Raw genomic sequence first — 14,779 nt, 5'->3', positions numbered from 1 at the left:
TGCTGAAGCAATGGTGGAAGTACATGAGCACATGAGGAGAACTCTACAACAGAATAACCTAAAGGTGAAGGCTAAAGTAGATTTCAAAAGAAGAAATCTATAGTTCCAAGTTGGAAACATGGTTATGGTTCACTTGAACAAAGATCGGTTACCTTGGGGCAGCCATACAAAGTTGATGATGAAGAAGATTGGACCATGTGAAATTTTAGAAAAGTATGGAGAAAATGCTTACAAAGTGGCATTGCCTCTAGATGTAGCTATTTCACCTATATTTAATGTCTCGGATCTCACATTGTATAAAGGTTCAAACAAAAAATTTGGTATAGAAGCAACAGCACATGAATCAAATGACTGGATTCAAGAATTGCCTTCTAAAGAGACACCCCAAATGTAAAGTATCATCAACAGTAGGGAAGCAATGAGGGCAAGACACAAAGTACACATGGAGTATTTGGTTAAGTGGAAGGGCCTTCCAAATTCTAAAGCTACTTTGTTGCCGAAAACAGAAATTCTAAGGCAAGGTGGGGATATATAATAGTTGGTCTCCAAGAGGATTTGAGACAAAATTCACCCCCAGGAGTATGTTGTAGGAACAAATGCTGGGCACAGGAATTTTTGATTTGCAATTGTGATGGTGTTTAAATATTTTTTGTTATTATTAAATTTTAGGGTTTGCATTGCATTTGGGGTGGTGTTTAATTCTTAATTTAATATTTTGTTATAACTTTAGTAAAGGTTTAAACAAAACCTTTATGGGTCTGGTGGTTGCCAAAACCAGTTCTTAACTGTTTGGCTTTGTTTATAAATTCTCTCTCTGAAATCTTTTGGAAGAGTATGATTTAAGATTTTCTTTTCTGTGTGAAGAAGGACTGAGATATTGAGAAGATTATTATCCAGCCCTGAATAGATGAATTAAATAATATTTGTAGTGCTTTCTTGCTACTTGGTTTTGGTTTTATTTTGTTCCAAATAAAATAGAAATAACATTTTTTTTTGGTTTAAAAGTTATTGTTGTAGGAAGCCAGACTCACACAAGAACTTCTGGAAGTTTATTTGAGCAAAATGCCTCTTGCTCGCATGAACACCATGTGAAGTGGCCTGAGTGTGGTGGAAAGCAAGTAGGAGGAATGCACATTACTCTCTTCATGGCCATTTGCAATAATGGGCTACAGTTTGAAGGAACATGTGTTTGGTAAGGCAGCATCCCTATGTGCTTGCCATGAATGAACACATGTAACCTGCAAGGTGCTGTTCATATTTGGTATTTTCCCTGTAGTTTTTTTTTCAGTTTCTTCTTTCCATCCAATATTGAGCCTATTATAGGCTTTGTCCTTGTTATCTCCTCATCACTTTCAAACATTTAATATAATTTATTTTATTTTATTTCAAAACACATGATACGAGAAATTTTTGAAAGAATAGCAAAAAGTATATCATTTGTACCACTCCCAAAGAAAAGCCACATATAGCAGGAGGTCAAATTTACCCAACTCTTTGGTCAAACCTTTAGAAAAGTCCATCACACAGACATTTCTCTGATAAGTACTCGCCCATTTTGGTAACCATCGAGATTTCAAAATTGGGTCATCAAAATTTACATATTTTGGTCATTTTAGGTTTGGATTGAATTAACCTCTGTAATTTAGGTCATCAAAATTTACATATGAGCACTCTACAAACATCGAAAACCTAGATAATAATAATTTTGAGGATTTTTGTAACATATTCATAGCTTAGGTTGCAGTGGGAAATCGTTTGTTCAATTTCTTGAAAAGTTATTGCGAGTATTGCATTATTATTATTATGACATGGGAGTACTGCAAATCCAAAACAAGAGGCAATGGGTATTAGAGAAGCATCACTTCTGTAGAGAGCGTCTCTACCCATGCATTCATATGCACAAAAAGATCCTGATGCATCTTTAAAACTCTGTTTCAGCCAAAATTCTTGTTTTCCATCCTACAAATTTTTAAAGCATTTAGCTCTATGAAAATGAAATTGAGGAAAACAATTGCCAAAAGGGTTTGAATGTTAATACTTACATTTGAAATTTTGAAGAATGAAATGCAATTTGAAGTGTCTTGAATATCAGGAATTCTTAAGAGTTCCCTCCATTCTCCAGTTAATAATATATTGTGCTTAACAGAATAAAAGATAGAAAATGTCTTAGAAATTTATGATAAACTAAAAACAATTCATAGACTGCAAAATAAGCATCTAGCTGTGGAGACAGACCTTCTGATACCAATGTTACATCAAAAAATTCACAGAAGTAAAGGGAGTCTGTTGAATGCACAAGTTGGCATGATATAAACAAAGTTCAGATGATAACATATATACAATTATAACCAAAACTGTCCAAAAAAAGCTATATATGCTAAACATAACTCTGGGGTCCAAACAAATAGAAATTTTCATAACAGACGAAAATAGAGCACAAGCAGAACTCACAGGTAGAAATGTTATCTGTATTGCTTCTCATTCCATCTCACCATCCATCTATCACTTACATTATAAAATTACAAGATATAATAAAGCATTCAAAGGATGCCAGATTTGAAACTCAAAACTGGGTGGGAAAGTGAAACATTTACCTACCACATTAAATACAAAATTAATTGTCAAAAATTTCAAACGTGGGTGGGTTAACACGCTATCACAATAGGTGTTAACATTACTTGACATACACTAGGGCCCCATTTGGTTGGGGAAGATGAATTTATGGCATAACTAGGTTATCTTATAACCAGGTTTTCGAAAACCTAGTTTTGTGGTTTGGAAATCCAATGGTCCATTTGGTTGACACGAAAGATGAATATACCATGGACTCCACAATATTATTTAAAAAATTGTCATAAAATTCAAAACCTTGTTCTAATTTTGAATTCCACCTTTTTATTGGAAGAAACATCTTCCAATTTTTGACCAAAATTGGAAGATGAAATTGAAAACCAGGTTATAATTTTAACCAACCAAACGCCCATGTTTTTTTGCAAAACCTAGTTTTACCCCTGATAACCCAATTTTAGCCCTTAGCTTCCAGCAACCAAATGGGGCCTAGGTGTTTTGTTCTTTTGCTAAGTAACCCCTTTGATGACCAAGTGATTTGGTCTTTCATATGCTAAGTGTTAACACAAGGATTAACATACAAAATTAACACAACAAACAGTAGATTCAATAATTACATTTAACACACCCCCTTAATTTTGACTCTATCTACATTAATACATTTTCAACACTAACAATTCCTAATTGTTGCTTTTGAAATTCAAAACTTGCTCTTGCTAACAGCTTTTTGAATATGTCTACCAAATGATTCTTTGATTTGCAATGTTGTATGTTGATTTCTCCATTGCTGACTAGCTCTCTAATGAAATGATATTGAGTGTCAATGTGCTTGCTCTTCTCATGAAAGACTGGATTTCTGGAAAGTGCAATTATCAAATTTTTGTCACAAAAAATTGTGATTGGTTCCTTCTTTGATGTTGGTTCAAGATCACTTATTAATCTTTTCATCCATACTACTTGGCAAGTTGCTGATGTGGCTGCTATGTACTCTTCCTTTGCTAATGAAATAGTGACAACTGGCTACTTCTTGGATGCCTATGAGACTATACCTTTACTTAAACAAAATGCATAACCTGATGTGCTCTATTTGTCATCTGCACTTTGAGAAAAGTCACTATTTGTGAATCCAATAAGCTGATTGTCTTCATTACCTACATAAAGATACCATGTTGCATTGTTCCTGCAATATACGTTAGTATTCTTTTGTCTACCTTCCATTGTGATGTCTTTGGTGATTCCATGAACCGAGAGAGAAGGCTGACTGCAAACATAATGTCTGGCCTTGTTGCTGTCAAGTACATTAGGTTGCCTACCAATTGCTTATATAAAGTGGAATTCACTACTGTACCCTCATCATTTTTGCTCAATTTTGTACCTAGAACAATAGGCATGTTGATTGGTTTGCAATTGTTCATTCTGAATTTTATCAACACATCTTGTGCATACTTCTTTTGACTGATGAAAATGTCCTATTCCAATTTTTCAATCTCTAAACCAAGAAAGTATTTCATGTGAACAAGATTGGTTATTTCAAACTCTCTTTCCATATCAAGTCTAAATTCTTCAAGATTCAAATTACCAATATATAATAAATCATCAACATAAATACATACAATCAAGATTTCACCTTGCAAGTTTGTTTTGGTGTACAATGTTGGCTCATTATTGCTATGCTTGAACCCTTTGTTGAGTAGATAAGAATATATTCTGTTATATCAAGCCCTTGGTGCTTGTTTCAATCCATATGAAGCCCTTTTTCAGGTTATAAACCTTTTACTCTTGTCCTTTGATCTCAAACCCAAGTGGATGATCAACATATACTTCTTCATTTGAAATTTCATTTAAAAATGCTGATTTCACATCCAACTAATAAATTGACCATTGGTGTTTTGCTACTACTACCAAAATAGTTCTAACTGTATCTAATCTTGCTATCGGTGCAAATTTTTCTTCATAGTCTATGCTACGTTGTTGTACATAGCATTTGGCTACCAACCTTGCCTTATGCTTCTCAATTTGACCTTTCATTTAGCTTTGTCTTATAAATCCACTTAACTCCTATTCTTGTTTTGTCTTGAGGCAAGTCTACTAACTCTCATGTGTCATTCTTCTCTATGGCTGCAATTTCATTGTTCATTGCTTCTACCAACTCTTTATTCTCAATTACTTCTTCAAAGCATACAAGCTAACTAGACATTAAAGAAAACAATACCTATTCATTTTTGTCCTATTGTTCATATATTTCTCTAAGTGTTTTAGTCTTTTGGTTCCCTAATTGTGCTAGTGTAGGATCTGAATTAGTACTAGAAGAAGAACTATGCACTTGTTGTCCTTATTTTTCTCTTGCTGCTATTGGAACCTCTAATCTATGTAGTCTTTCTCTTGACTAATCAACATCTGCTGGTTCAAAACTATGTGGAGTGGGCTGACCTTGAGTTGTTTCATTATCTTGTTCATGCCATGACTTATCTTCAATAAATTTGACATCTTTAGACACTATTATCTTCTTAGCGATTGGTTTATACAACTTGTAGACTTTTGATGCATCACTATATCCTACGAATATACATTTCTCACTTCTATCATCAATCTTTTTCCTTAGCTCTTTGGGCACATGTGTATAAGCTCCACTTCCAAAAACTCTCAAATTTGTTACATCTGGTTTTACTCCACTCCATGCTTCTAGGGGTGTTTATCCTTCACACTTTTTGTAGGTGATCTATTCAAGATGCAGATTGAACATGCAACTACCTCAGCCCAATATTCATTTGGTAAGTTTTTAGCTTTCAACATGCTTCTTACCATGTTCATGATTGTTTGACTTTTCCTCTATGCTACTAAATTTTTCTATGGAGTATACTAGGCAGTAAATTGTCTATGAATTCCTCGTTCTCTACAATTTGGAATCATATTCACCTCCTCCATCAAATCTTAAGACTTTAATGTGCCTACCACTCTGATTTTCTGCCATTGCCTTAAATTGTTTGAATCTCTCAAAGGTGTCTGATTTGTTCTTGATGAAATATTCCCATGTCATTTGACTACAATCATCAATAAAAGTTAAGAAATAATAGCTCCCTCCTATAGACTCTATTTTCATGGGGCCACAATGGTCGGTATGTACCAACTCTAAAAGATCTTGGGTTCTATAAGTTGCAGCATTTGAAAAGGCATTCCTCTTATGCTTGGCAATTTTATGCAAATATCACAAAGATTGTGATGAACATCTATTGTTGGTAGACCTACAACCATTGACCTTTTTTGCAGCATGTCTAGATTGTTAAATGCTAAGTGGCCATATCCAAGATGCCATAACCAAGTTTCATCAGAATTTGCTACATATTGTGCATAAGCAATAAATTGTTTAACACTTCTCAAATTTAGAGGATATAATCTATTTCTTGTCATTTGGACTCTAGCTATGACCATTTTACTTGGAGGTTTGTTTAGAATAGTGCAAGTAGGTCCTTTGAAATTGACTTCAAACCCATTCTCACTCATTTGGCCTACACTCAATAAATTATGCTTCAAATTCTCAACATAATAAATATTATGGATATATTTCTTTTCAATTTTCTTATTTACAACTATGACAGTACCTCTTGCTAGAGCATGAACCAAGTGATCATCTCCTAATTTTATTTTGGTCTTCACTATTTCATCAAAGCTAGTAAAAAGATTTTTGTTAGTTGTCATGTGATTGTTGCAGGCATTGTCTAACAACCATGTGTCTTCTTTGATGTTATCTTCTACTGCTAAGCATGATAAAAACATTGAATGAGTTCCCTCTTTCACATTGGAAACATTAGCTCTTCCTTTTTTCTGGTCTACTTGTTTCTTCTTGCACTCACTCTCAAAATATCCATATATTTTGTAGTAATAACATTGTATATTTGATTTATCAAATCTACCTTTTCCTCTTTGATTTTATGGTTGTGATAGAGGTTATTTTGCTTGATTTTCAGCACCATGTCTGCTATCAAATTGAAATGAACTTCTTCCTCTTCTTCCTCTACCTCTATTTTCTCTACCTCTTCCTTTGTTGATTGTGGCTTGTGTTTGTAGAGAAATCTCCAAACATTAATTTCTCTTTTGAATTCTAGATTCATGGTTCAGCATTGAACTAGTCAACTCTTCAATGGGATATGTAGAAAGATCTTTGCATTCTTCAATTGTAGTTACCAACGTGTCATATTGTTGTCGAAGACTTCTAAGGATTTTCTCCACAATTTTTCTATCTAAGACATCTTCATCATAAGCTCTTAGCTAATTTACTACATCCATATCTTGAGATGTGAATTGATCTACAGTGTTAGTATCCTTGATTTGCAAGATTTCAAACCTTTTTCTCAAAATCCTATAGCTTAGTATTCTTCATCTTTTCTACTCCTTGGTAAGTTGTTGCAAGTATTTCCCATGCTTGATATGCATTAGTTGCTATTGAAATTTTGGGAAAGATGGATTCTTCAACACCATTAACTATGTTCCAAAAAGCTCCTAAATCTTTCGTTTTTTTCTCTACATTAGCATTCCTTTGTGCATTTGTCATTTGAGCTAGTTCTTGTACACTAGGCTCTTCATACTTAGTCTCTACAACTTCCTAATAGTCTAGATTCTTCAAGAAACTCTTCATTTTGATGGCCCATAGAATAATTTTTGTCATTCAATATTGGTCTTTGTGTGCTAGGAATACTTGTGGAAGCCATACCAACTTTAATCTATTTTCTCTTTCTCCTAAGATAAATAAAAATATTTCTTTGTTAACAAATTGTTAGACACACTATTGCCTTGATTTTCTCTTCTTCTAAGAGAGATTGTATGCCCTTGGATATTTTTGCTATAGATGCTTCTATCTTTGCAGGTTAAACACGCCTAGTTTAACTTCTATCTTTGTAGGGTAAGAACATAACTAGTTCACCCAAAACTTTCTCTTGATCTTCACCAGCTTCCAACTATTTTCTCTTAACCATCAACATTCAACCATCAGCTTTGATACCATATTGGAAATTTTTAGAATAGAGGAAAATAGAGTAGAACCAAAACTCATAGGCAGAAATGTTATATGTATTGCTTCTCATTCCATCTCACCGTCCATCTATCACTTACATTATACATTTACAGGATGTAATAAAGTATTCAAAGGGTGCTAGATTTGAAACTCAAAACTGGGTGGAAAAGTGAAACATTTACCTACCATATTAAAAAAAAAAACTAACTGTTGGAAATTTCAATCCTGAGTGGGTTAACATGCTATCACGATAGGTGTTAACACTACTCAGCATACACTAGGTGTTTTATTCTTTTTTTGAGTAACCCCTTTGATGATTGAGTGATTTGGTCTTTCATATGTTGAGTGTTAACATGAGGGTTAACAAACAAAGTCAACACAACAAATAGTAGAGTCAATAATTGCATTTAACACAAACATTCTACTACAAACAAGTCAAACAATGCGGCTAACATAAATAAAAGAATCAACAAGGTGAGTTGTGACATTAACACATTTGTTATACCTTTTATTTGAAATTATCATTTCTAAGATGATGAAATAAAAATTTTGGGGCAATAGGAAGCTTGATTGATGTTCCCACATAGATAACGATCCCATGGGATTGAATTCCCAATTTGAAAGCTTCACTTGTGATGATTTTGATAGGGTGAACATTTCTACTTCGTGAGAGTGTGCTCATATTTGCAACAAATTGATTGCTTACATTTTGGGCTAGTTTTCTCATATTTCTCTTTAGAACTATACCATCTGCAAACATGGTATAGATTACATATTTGCATGAAAATTGAAGAAACTCTCATAGTCTAAGTACAATTAGTCTACTATATAACAAAAAAAAATCCTTATAGTCTAACTACAAGTAGTTTACTATTAAACAAGTCTTTTAAAAACACATGAATACCTTCTTGGCTGGCCAAATCTATCAGATGTTTGTACCATTTGCATTTACTCTGTAAGCATGTCAACCAATGTTGAGCACCAAACACCATTTCACTCTTAAACTCATGAACAATGTCTTCTCTCTCTCTCTCTCTCTCTCTCTCTCTCTCTCTCTCTCTCTCTCTCTCTCTCTCTCTCCCTACTCTATCTATGTTACCTACATTAATATAAACGCATAAATGTTAAACATAAATTCTCACTTCAAACCTATCATTTTTAAATAGCAATATGACTAATCTCTTATAAATATTCATCTTAAAAGGTGTCAAGGAGGAATTACTTTATACTAAAATCAAATTACTATTAGGCCAACCCACATTATTGATACCTTTGAACACCCACCAAGCATATCTAGTATAACACATCCAAAGGGAAACTTATGATACCATCCTCTCTGGTCCAATTTTTCTAGAGAAAACTTTACAACAATCCACAATCCATTTTTTGGCAGCTGCCAAAGTTGAAGAAAAGATGTGTGTCTTGTGGGAACAAAGGGAGATAAAACTTGTAGCTTAGCATAGATCTCCAAGAGAGCATAACATATTGATATTTCATCTCTATGTGAATATTTTCTTACATATCATTAACTTATAATCTATTTATTTATTGAGATATACTTTGATCATTCATATCTACATAAGTTGTGAACCCTTTCTCTGAGGCAAAATTGTTAGGTTCTCTACTTTAGTTACAATCAACGAAAATGTGTCCTTCCATTTATTCTACAATAACATATATACAAATCCCATTTAAAGCACTACATTGTTGGTAAATAGATTTGTCCTTTCCAGTTCTAACTCACAAGTGCCCTAATTTGTGAACAAACTCTAATTACAATAGTTTGGAAAGTTTCTTCTAGGAAGGCTAACTTCCCTTTGAATTGTTAGGTACAACTCCCTATTGTGGATTTACATTGAATTTTGTTTATCCTAAGTTTAACGAGGTATGTTCTTAACCTTAAAATAGGAGAGGTTAACTGAGTTAAAACTATATAAGATTCAACCTAGGCGAGAAATGATTTAGAGAGGATTAACTAAGTTTATGAGTTTCACACATCCTATGAACTCACAAGACAAAATGGTTCCAATATACATGCTAACTGCTACTAAGCTAAATTTATCAAAAACTAAATGCAGAGAAAGGAAAAATTAATCATATAAAAATACCTAAGAGATCCCTTTTAAACTCATAACAACAATACTTATCATGAGCAGGTTGCTGCTTGAAAACAGGGGAATGAAGCTTTGTTCTTTCCTTTTTAATTAAGACAAGAGAAGATAAAACTATTAACATCTAACAACTTGGAATTGAAAATAATTGATATAGAAATACCATTCAATTGACTTTGCAACATCAAGTACTTCATGCCAAAAAAATTCTGACCCTTTATTAATCTTTCATTTTCATACATATAGGATTCTAAGATGACTATTACAATGGAAGTTCAATTGGTTCATCTCCTAAAAAATGATAAATGGCAAGGAGCCAATTTTTCTATTACAATGATTACATAACAAAAATGGAATGGGTAGAATATGAATCACTTTACCTTCTTTCCCTTTTCTACCTTTTCCCTATAGGCCTTAGCGGCAACAATGATTGGAATTAACTCCTCATGCCTATGGATGTGTACATTGGTGTATCTCAAGAGCCATTTAGAGTGCTCTCGAGCCAAGTCTTTGATGGCACCCAAACGATCTTGTAGTTCTTCCATGGCTATGTCCACACCTCCACCAAGCTTCTACAATTTAGATATCCTATTTTGAGGACTAGAAGCTATTTCTGTTAGACCAACTATAAAATTAGAGAATTTTTTCTGCAAGTATTCCAATGATTGCCTTTCCTTTCCCACTGAACTATGAATCTATATGCAAGGCTCTTAGTAGTTCATAGTCTGTATCCTACTCCTTCTTTATTTAAGCTTCAGCTTCATTCAGCCCCTCCTCTGTGGCTATGATCATTTCAAACTTAAACTACATGCTCTAAAACCATTCAAACAAGGCCCCATTCCCTTTAGGCGATATCTTTGCTTCCACAACCGGCTTTTTCTTCATGTGAATGATCATCTTCAATAAAGAAACACAATCTTCACTCATGACCTTCTTTGTAGCCAAGGTGGCTCTATTTGATGATATGTTATCCTTTTCTATTTCCAATCTTAATATGGTATTACCAATCTGCTCTATAATGGAGAGTCCTTATGCCTTGATCTTCTCACTCCACTCTCTATTGATTCACCCAAAATGCCTATCTTCTTGGAGCTGGGAGATAAGTGCAAGGACGTCTACAGTTGTGGAAGCCCTAGTAATGGGCATCCCAAAAATGCTTGCCAAAGGAGTGACTAATTGCCTTATGAAATTATTCAATTCCTATATTTATGCTTTTATTCGAACCTTTGACAACTTAAGACTTTCTAGTTGTCCTTCGATCACTTTGTTTGTGGACTTCCACAAACCAACTTTGGTATCATGTCTAGCTTCCCCAAGATCTACTGAATGCATGGTGAAATCATCTGTAGTCATATCCTCAATCCTTCCTTCTTTAGTAGGTTTGGCTATCTCCATTGTTAAATTCCTTTTTTTAGGGTCTTGCCTGAGGATAGACAAGGTCTTTTGTTTCTTAAGGTAAAAGTACAAAGTTGTGTCACCTTTTAGGATGACTTATCAGAATGATAGAATTTGAGTATTTCTATCCAAAAATTAATTGTGTTCAAACATATAGTCTAGATAAATTCATTCTAGCTAAGTTATATATGGTCTAACACTTTTCCAATTAGAAATGTCTATTAAATGCATGTTTTATACTAGTTTGTATCCAATTACTAAAAAAATAAAATTATTTTATAAAACTCATGTTTCAATAACTCTTACTATTTTTTATAATATTTTTTAAGTAACATATAAATACCATTTATAGAGCTCAAAGTCAAGAATATTCTCATATAGAGCTTATAGTGTTTTAATTGGATATAGTATATATTGTAATTAAAAAATTCTACAAGCACATATTTTAACACTAAAAAAGATGTCAATTTTGGGAAAGAAAAATATTAAATCATATTAAAAAAATAAAAATTATATGACATTCTAGAGAAGAGAGTCCTCTTAAAGAATGTATAATTTTTCTTTTGGTTAGAATAGATTTGTTTACAAAAATGTGGTGGGAGATGAAAACTATCAATTTCAGGTGAATTGAAATTTGAATCATTATAAAAGAGAAAATATAGGTCTAAATTCAATTTTTATATTTGATTTTCCTAGCTATATATGTTATATATAACATAGTCTGACCTCAAATGGAAATAAGTTTATTTCCATATAGTTTTGTAGTAGGAACTAAACCCCTAGTTTTTAGTGTTTTTCAGCAACTAAAAAATCATCTATAAAAATTAGGAGAATGTATCAATTTTTATTCCAAGTAATTATTAAAAATTATAATCCTAAACTTCATCCATTTCTACACATTTCATTAGTTTACTTCATTTTCAAATTCTAAATAATAATACCAGTTTTATGTCATTGAAGGTGAACAATTATAGTTTTATTAGCCTTTTCCTTTACAAAAGGGTGACACAAGTTTGTGCTTTTACTGCTTAACCTTAGTCAATGCAGAGCTAGAATGGACAACAAGGGATAAGGTATCCTTGTTGGGAGCACCTTCATCTTTCCTCTCTCTCTTCCTATCTAGAGTATCTTCCAACCATGAATCTATGCCTATCACTTTTGAAGCCATCCCAAGAGACTCAATGCTAAATATCTTTCTTTTGACTAAAGTGATTTCCTTCACGGTCGAATAGAAGGGATTCTTTTAAGCTTGTGAAATAGGCTTTGAGGACTCTTGGCCTTTCTTTGCTTTTGCAGTCTTCTTAACTGCTTCATTCAATTCAGTGGACTCGCTATCACTACTTCCTTCATCCCCTAAGTCCACTACTTGCACATGAGGACTTCTTGGGAGAAGAAGTGCAGGGAAACTAGACTAGTTGGAGGTGACGGAACTAGAGTAGCAATGCTATCTTTTGGCTCGTCCACTTTCTTCTCAGCTTTTGGCTGGGAACCAATCACTGGGGAGGGTCCATCTTGAAAAGTCTTAACCATAGGGATATTTTTTTCTAGAGGATGGTCACCCCCACCTGCTGGTTGAGCTAGTCCTTGAGTTATGGATAGAGTTACACCTAATGTGCCACCTTGTGAGGAAGAAGTTGAGGTAGCTACTGGAGAAGCTTGAGTGGGGGTGTTTTTACTTCGACTTCTCCTTGTTTTAGTCCACTTGACCCACTTCCCAGTTCTTTTAATAATTCAGGCCATCATGACATCTAGATCATTCCCAATATCTTGATAAGGCTATGAGCTTATGGGAATATTTCTTAGCTTTGTCAAATATGTATTGCTATACATATTCTTCCCATCATCTTCTACTCCCTCCACATTTATATCAATCTTATACATTTTCACTTGATCTATTGTGTTTCTAGCAAAGGCACGATTAGGGCTCTCATATTCATCCTTGCAATCAGCCTAGTAGTCTTCAATAGTAGTGATATGTTAGATAACACTTCTAATCTACAACACCTCTCTTGCATATCCATTTATCTCAAACATATTCCTCAAAACTTGATACATCTCCAATTTATATTTCATCTCGAATACCTTCAACATATTCTTTGCATCAGAACAAAACTCATAACTGAAAGCTCCCACCTTCATAAGGAACTCATAACCTTTCTTCTTTAGACTCCCACTCACCACATTCACATGAATGGCGTGTTTCACAGTCTTTATCAACACAATCATATCACTTGGATATCACGGTAACTTCAAGGGGAATCCATCAAAATCAAGAAGATGCAAATATGAAAATGATGAGAACTGGATAAAATAACTTCCAAACTGACTAATGGCTGCCATAGTTTTGAGGCTAAATCTCCTCTTTGGGCATCCCTAGAGCTCCCTACAAATTCTCATGGTAAATGCATCATTGACTCTTATATATTCTACATAACTATTTTCCAATTGCAAACATGGATAGAACTCATAAGGCTTCACATCATCAAGGAAATTCTTGGTGCAGGAGCACGTCTGCAATAGGAAGTTTAGTGGCGATAGGAAGATAACATGCAACATTATTTATGCAGAATTATATTGCGACAGGAAGTTTGGTGGTGGCAGGAAATCAACCTGCAATATGACTAAAATGTAGGGCACAAAGCAAATATCAGAAAGTTTTGAGTTCAAAATCTGAAATTTGAAATGTTTGTGTGTGTGAGTTTAGAGTTTTATGTTTTAAAATAAATGTCCTTTTTTTTTGTGGTGGAAATGTTTAGGTGGCATTCTTATAAGCCTACCCAACATTATTCACTTAGGACTTAGTATGAGTTTAGTTTAGTTTATTTTGGGTGTGTTAAAGGTTTCTAATTTTTGAAAATGTTTATGGGAAAAATCAAAAGGAATAAAATGATGAATATTCCTAAAGCATCATGTGTAGGCATTCAAAATGTAACCACCACAAGAAAGCTATTATGGTTTTTTGGGAGTTACATTAGAGTTTTTTCAAAAAGAGAAAGAGTGCATATTGTAGGAGAGATTTTGGAGAGAGATTTTTTTTGGGAGAAAGTGAATAGAATGAAGTTCTTGAGTTTTCCTATAATTTTCTTAAGTTTTTAGTGTTGTACAGATGTGATTGTGTAGTATTCTACATACATTTTTCTATTTTTATTTAGATCAACATCTTGGAAGAAATCTGAAAATCAGATCTTAATAGTTTAATATTTTCTTATTTTTCATTTCCTATTAGTTGGATCTCTCTGGTGTTTTGAGAGTGGTCTTTGCATGGGGATTTTCTAAAGATCCTCCAATGGTCTTTATTGGCCATTAGAGGATCCTCTGTAATTTCATGCATTTATTTATTTCTATATTGTTGTCTCATATCAGGTTATAGGAAAACCCAGTTGTAATGTAGATTTGAATGGGCAACATCTTCATGTGTTGACCCTAATTTCATTAAATTTCTATGCATTTGCTGAAATCTGCATTCATGCATGTGAAGCCTGAATTCATGTATTTGATTTTCTAAAGGTTTTGAAATCTTATGCATCAATTCTCTACCCTTGGGAGGCCTGGCCATAATTGTAGAGAAGCTAACATTTAAATCAGAAAAGAGGACATATAAAAGGTGTTGTAGAATTTTGCAGCACTAAGAGCATTGGATAGAATCTTGCTTACCTCGTGAAACTAATCAATATATTGGGTGTCAAAGCAAATAACT

This window comes from Cupressus sempervirens, chromosome 2 (assembly GCF_028749045.1).
Source record: "Cupressus sempervirens isolate cs-2001-9-10 chromosome 2, ASM2874904v1, whole genome shotgun sequence".
Lineage (NCBI taxonomy): Eukaryota > Viridiplantae > Streptophyta > Pinopsida > Cupressales > Cupressaceae > Cupressus > Cupressus sempervirens.
The sequence above is the reverse complement of the archived record's forward strand: the minus strand, read 5'-3'. Positions refer to the sequence as shown.